Source organism: Nilaparvata lugens, chromosome X (assembly GCF_014356525.2).
Source record: "Nilaparvata lugens isolate BPH chromosome X, ASM1435652v1, whole genome shotgun sequence".
Taxonomy (NCBI): Eukaryota; Metazoa; Arthropoda; class Insecta; order Hemiptera; family Delphacidae; genus Nilaparvata; species Nilaparvata lugens.
Window position 1 is genome coordinate 94,723,094 of NC_052518.1, and position 6,852 is coordinate 94,729,945.

Below are 6,852 nucleotides of genomic sequence, written 5' to 3' on the forward strand. Positions count from 1 at the left end.
AGGAAATGTGTTGTGCAAACTAATCCAAAATTCAAAAAATCAAGCCGTGGATAACTGAAGGGCTGGTCAGGTCGGTTAGAGAAAGAGATAAATTGTACAAATTAGTTAAGAAACAACAGATTGGTGGCAGTAGCGGGTAAACAGCAGAAGCAGATAAGCAGTGCAGCCGAAGCAGTGAAGCAGAAAAGCAGTGCAGATAAGGCATTGTCTACTGTGGTTGTGGCGGGGGTCGCGGTGTCAACACAGAGTGCCGCCGCTCCGTCTACCTTCACTTCTATAGTAGTAGGCCTACAACTACTCTCTCACAGGCTGACCTTCAAGCGATCGGCCAAGTTGTTAAACAGCTGATTCAATCGGAGTTGCCGCCAGATTTCAAAACTGACTTCGCTGAGTTTAAAAAATCGATTCAATTCATTTCGGAGGAATTTGAAAGTTTCAAAAATGATTTAACATCCATCAAGCTGGAGAATGAAAAAATTAAAAAAGGACAATGAAAAATTGAAAAGTGATAATGAAAAACTGAAAACAGATATTGCGGACCTACAATCTTACAGTCGTAGAGATAATATTGTGGTTACCGGAATAACAGAAACAAATAACGAATGTGTCAATGAGGTTTTTAATATGCTTTCAAAAACGATTGGAAGTGAGTTAACTGCTAGAGACATAAGTGTTGCTCATCGCCTTCCCAGTAAGAAGAAAGACAGCATCAAACCGATAGTAATTAAATTCGTACGTCGTCAAGATAAGATGTCATGGATGGGTCATTTTCGTCTAGCATCTTCGCAGGACAATAGTGGGGCTGGTATATCGGCGAAAAACATTTCAGCTGTTCTACCTGAAACAAGGGTGATGGCTTACAAACATTTGATACCTTCAACGCTTGAACTGCTAAATACGACCAGAACAATCGCTCGGGAGAAAGGATATCGCTTTGTGTGGGTACGTGATGGTAATATTCTTGTCAAAAAAGACGAAACCAGTAAGAATGTTTTACATATTAAAAGTGATGTGGACCTTTCTAAGATGTAAGTACTAAGACTTGTTTAACAATGAACAGTAAAATAATTTTATTATGGACATTTTTGAAAATTTAGATGAATTCGATGAAGTTGAGACATTATGTTTGAATAACTCTAATGATTATTACAATATTATTTCTAATCAACCCAGTGTAAATTTTGATATAATTCATAGTAATATCAGATTCATTGGGAAGAATTTAGACGAGTTCTGTTTAGAATTTGCTAATGTATTGCCATTTATAGACATGATTGTATTATCTGAGACGGGTCACCAAGGTGTTAGGCCATAGGGTGTGATATACCTGGTTTTAATCAGTACTATTCAATGAATCACACAAATAGAAATGGGGGTGTAGTAGTTTACTTGAAAAAAGATTATGATCATGTTCATGTGCGGGAATGCACAATAGTTGGGGCTAGTTGTCTCGTGATAAAGCTGAAAATTTTTGAGGAGGAGTGGGTTATTGTTTGTGCTTACAGATCACCTAATGATAATTGCCAGGACTTTGTTAACTCTTTAGCTGAGCTGCTTTCGAATTTAAATTTAGGAAAAAATATTATATTTGTAGGAGATATAAATATTGATATCTTGAATAATAGAAATAACATCCACACTGAATCTTATTTGAATTTATTGAACGAAAATGGGCTTATATCTTATGTGAATTGTTTTACAAGGGTTCCATTTCAGGGAACACCTTCGTGTTTAGATCATTATTTCGGTAATGTTCACACTAATAAGCACATTGAACCCATGGTATTGAAGACTTGTATTACTGATCACTATGTTACTTCTCTTAGGGTTCGTTGTGAAATAGACTTGACTAACAATGCTGCTCAGTTGCCACTTGTTGCCACCAGGCTCGATTATGATAGGCTTTTCTCTCTTATCCAGTCTGAGGGCTGGCAGTCTGTATTTTCTAGTAGGATGTTAATGTTTCAACAGATAACTTTGTAGCAACTCTACAAAGCTATATTGAAAAATCCACTATAAATGTAGCCAAATCTAGTTCGAGGTTTAAAAAAATCAAGCCATGGATTACTCAAGGTTTAGTATTTTCTATTAGAAGAAAGCAAGCTCTATTTAACAAATGTAAAAAGGAACCATTCAATTTAAATCTGAGAAATTATTTTAGAAGTTATCGAAATAGATTGACAGTCCTTATTAGAGAAGCTAAACGATTGTATTATAGCAGAAAAATTGAGGAGGCTGGAAATGATGTAAAACGGACTTGGAATGTAGTTAGGGAGGTAGCTGGTTGTAAAATAAGGAAGGAGTGTTTGGAAGAAATTGAAATTGATGGTAATGTCTATAGTGCTAGGGATAATCCCAATATATGTGCTAATGCTTTTAACGATTTTTTCATCTCTATAGGAGAGAAAATGGTACAAAATATTCCTAGTGAGCCTGGTGATGATTTGCAACCAGACAATCCCCACAATCCGCAAGATTATTTTACTTTTCAATATGTATCAGAGACTGAGGTTGTGGAGGCGATCGAGAGTCTTAGAGGTGCATCTGGGCCTGGTCATGATGGCATTACTGTATCTGTTTTAAAATCTGTTAAAAGTATTGTTGCCTCTCCACTCAAACACATTATTAATGTAAGTTTTGAACAAGGTATTTTTCCAGATTCTTTTAAAACAACTGTAGTAAAACCAATATTCAAATCACAAGACAAAAGGAAAATTACCAACTATAGACCTATAAGTTTACTTTCGAATTTGGCTAAAATAATTGAAAAATGTGTAAAGAGACAGCTACATAAATTTTTGGAAGTGAATAATATTCTGTCAAAAAATCAATTTGGTTTTAGAGAGGGGATGGGAACACAGGAAGCAATTGCTGCTTTTGTTCAAGAAACAATCTTAAACTTGGATGTAGGTAGGAGACAAATAGCTATTTTTCTTGATCTTGCAAAAGCCTTTGATACAGTTTGCCATGATCGTCTACTTGATTGTCTCCGTAGCCTTGGTCTTGAGGATGTGGCACTGGGATGGTTTTGCAGTTATTTAAAGAATAGGCAACAATGTGTTAGAGTCAATAACACTGTTAGTGAATATGAATCTGTTAAAATGGGAATCCCGCAGGGAACAGTGATTGGACCTTGCCACTTCCTGATCTATATTAATGACTTTTGTAACCTTAATTTAATCAATGGGAAAATATTGTCATTTGCAGACGATGCAGTTTTAATTTTTCATGAAGAAAACTGGGCTAGCACATATGACTCAGCTGCTAGGGGACTGGGAGAAGTAAAAAAAATGGCTTGATAGAAGAAAACTGACTCTGAATTTGTCCAAAACAAAATACATCTCTTTTTCCTTGAATATACAGAATCAGCCAGTTAATATGTCACTTGTTTTGCATTCTCCAAATTGTCTTAGTCATGTAGATTTAGGGTGTTCAGTTAATTGTAATAAAATAGAGAAGGTTAGCAGTATCAGATATCTTGGAGTAATGGTTGATCAGCATTTAAAGTGGGATGTACATTTGTCGCAGCTTACTACACAATCTAGAAAACTTATTTATTTATTTGTGAAATTATGTTCTGTTTTGCCTATGAAAGTCATGAAGATGGTGTATTATGCACTGGCACAGTCATTGGCGAATGCTGAGATTGATGACCTCAAATACAAATTAAAATTATCGAAGGAGAATTCAGAACAGATGAAGGAGGATATTAGCTCGAGAGATGCTATTATTAATATTTTGCAATGCGACTCTCAACTTGCTACAGAAAAAATTAAAAAATTGCAGTCAGAACTAAATTCTATTAAAAAATTAGAAGATTGCAAGTCTCCAAATTCGAGATCTGAGTTTGTCATGCCCAAGCATACATCAAGACCTAGAACTGGTGCTTTCAGTTCATTTACACAGACTGAAAATAGATTCTCTGTATTGGAGGAGAAAGAATCACAGCCCTTGCTGCCGGCTAAGAGAACTGATTCCAGGACTAGGCCTACTAGCTCAAGGTCTTTAAATGTACGATTGTTTGCGAGCAGCAAGGGTAGGGACGTATATAAGCACTTCAATGCTAGAAAACATCAGTTCTCTGCCATGGTGAAGCCGGGAGCTAAATTCAGGGATGTGGCAAAGGAGTCGGGTGAGCTGAGCGACAACGATGTGAGCGTCTTCTTGGCTGGTGGAAACGATATCGCCTGCAATGAGAGGAAGGAGCTTCACTCAGCACTCCGCAGCAAGCTACACGATCTGCAAAATCGACGGGCAAAAAATGTGATTGTGTTCTCAGTGCCTCACAGGCATGACCTTCCAAATTGGTCTGCTATCAATCAAGAAATTAAGAAAGCTAATGAGGAAAATTTCAATCTATGTAAACACTTCAGAAATGTTTCATTTATTAATATTAGTGACATTGGTAGAAGACTTCACACCTCACATGGTTTACATTTGAACACTTGGGGAAAGAAATATGTCTGTAGTAAAATAATGGAAGTAGTAAATAGGGTAGCTGATGAGCAGAAATCCATTCCATTAGGGGCTTTTACAAATTCTTTTTTAGGCCAGACACCCTAAGGCTGGTGGATAGTTGTAGTCAAGGAGATGATGGTTATTTTGTGAATATATCATCTCCTCATCAAGGTCTGATTTGTAGTGAGGTGGAACCTGTAAATATAGATGTATAAAGCTTGAATAACACCGACTTTGAGAAGGCAGGTATTGGATTTTTGTTCTTGAATGTACAAGGGTTGAATAAAAAATCAGTTATTTTGGAAAGTCTTGTTTCAGATTTAAAAAGTGGTTCAGGGGCTCCTATTCTGTTTCTATGTCTGACAGAACATTGGTTGTGTAACGATGAAATAGAATACTCACACCCTGAGGGATACTATTGCTCTTCTTATTTTTGTAGAACCAACCACATTAGAGGAGGCACCGCTATTTTTGTAGCAAATGGCATTGAAGCAAGAGATTTGAATATAGATAGCTTTATTTCTGAATTCAACCTAGAAGCATCAGCTATCATAGTTGATAGATTTAAGATTATAATAATCTGTATCTATCATTCGCCAGGTTATGATCCATTTGTATTTCTAAGCGCTCTTGAGATTCTTCTAACTCACCTATCTAAATGGGAGGGTTATATCATTGTAGCTGGAGGTGATTTCAACGCGGACTTTGATGTTACAACAACAAAGCCTACCGCGTTGGAGTTCCTCAACATCCTTCGACAGAATAACTGTGTTTGTATCAATTCACAGCCGACCAGAGGTGATAGCTGCCTAGACAATGTTTTTGTAAATTGTCAACGCTGTCAAGTTAAGTGTTCTGTGGTTAAGGATTTTCCGTTTTCTGACCATGATGGATTGTTGGTGAGTCTGATAACACCCAAAATATCATGTATAGTTGATTCTGACGCTTCCGATAATTCAAGTGATACTACCAAACTCATGTCACCTTCAAAAAACGTTCCTCTTCTCATTGAAACTCTGAGAAACACTGACTGGAGCCTGCTGGCTCTCAATGATTCATTGGATGATGCATCGACAATGTTTAATATTTTTTTTAATTCCTTGACCAGCATTCTTAATTGTTACTTGGTTTCAAAACAGTGCAATACTAGAAATAGAGTAGTTAAAACAAAAGGAAAGTGGTACACCCCAAACCTTGCTAAGACTAAAGATAAAATTCTGTCTCTCAACTTTCTTTATAAGAGCACCGGTAGTGATGTAGTTAAAGCCCAGCTGATAGCACTGAAGAAAGAGTATACAAGAGAAATGTCTAATGCCAAAGCTTCCTATAACAGTACATTAATAAATAGTAGCAAAAATAAATGTAAGGCTGCTTGGGATCTAATTAAAAGTAGTTGTAACCTGTCGGGTGGAATAAAGCCTATGGTATCACCAAATTCTTTTAATATGTACTGTGTCGAATCTGTAGACAAAGTAAAAAGTGACATTGTAAAGCCAAATAAGTCAGCAAAGAACTGTCTTCATAAAGCAAATAATAGGTCAAATGAATCTTTCAAGTGGAAAACTATTGTTGAAGAAGATGTCTTGAGAGCTGCAAAGCATTTAAGTAATTCATATAGTGACGATTATTACAACATGTCTAACAGTTTTTTAAAATCAATAATACCTTTCATTGTGACTCCTCTCACTCAGTGTATTAATAGAATACTGCTAGAGGGTATTTTTCCAGATATTCTTAAAATATCTAAGGTGTGCCCTATATTCAAAAAAGGAGATAAAGGTAAACCAGAGAGCTACCGACCAGTTTCCTTAGTACCAGTTATATCCAAGATCATAGAGATTCTGATTTGCGAGCAAGTAAATGAATTTTTAGAACGAAAGAAGGTATTATCTGGAGACCAGTGTGGCTTTAGAAAGGGTAAGGCAACAGTAGATGCTGTGGAGAGTCTAGTCTCTGATGTTATTCAGGCCTTTGAGAACAGGTGCTATACTCAGGTCACATTTTGTGACCTGAGTAAAGCATTTGATTGTGTTGACCATTCTGACTTGCTGGAAAAACTTGATTATTATGGATTCAGAGGTGAATCACTTTCACTATTTGGTTCATATTTGAAAGATAGAAAGCAGGCAGTCTGTATTAAGGGTGAGTGGTCTGAACTTGTAAATTTAAAATATGGGGTACCTCAGGGTTCTGTTCTTGGCCCTCTGCTGTTTCTGATAAGTATAAATGACTTGCCTCACAATGTATTGAGTAAAACAGTTTTATATGCTGACGACACAACGTTCTTGAATACCTCAGATAATTTTGCAGAACTCTCAAATCTTGTAAACATTTCATTGGCGGATGCAGAAGTGTGGTTCAGGGCTAATGGTTATCTTTTAAATGAAAGGAAAA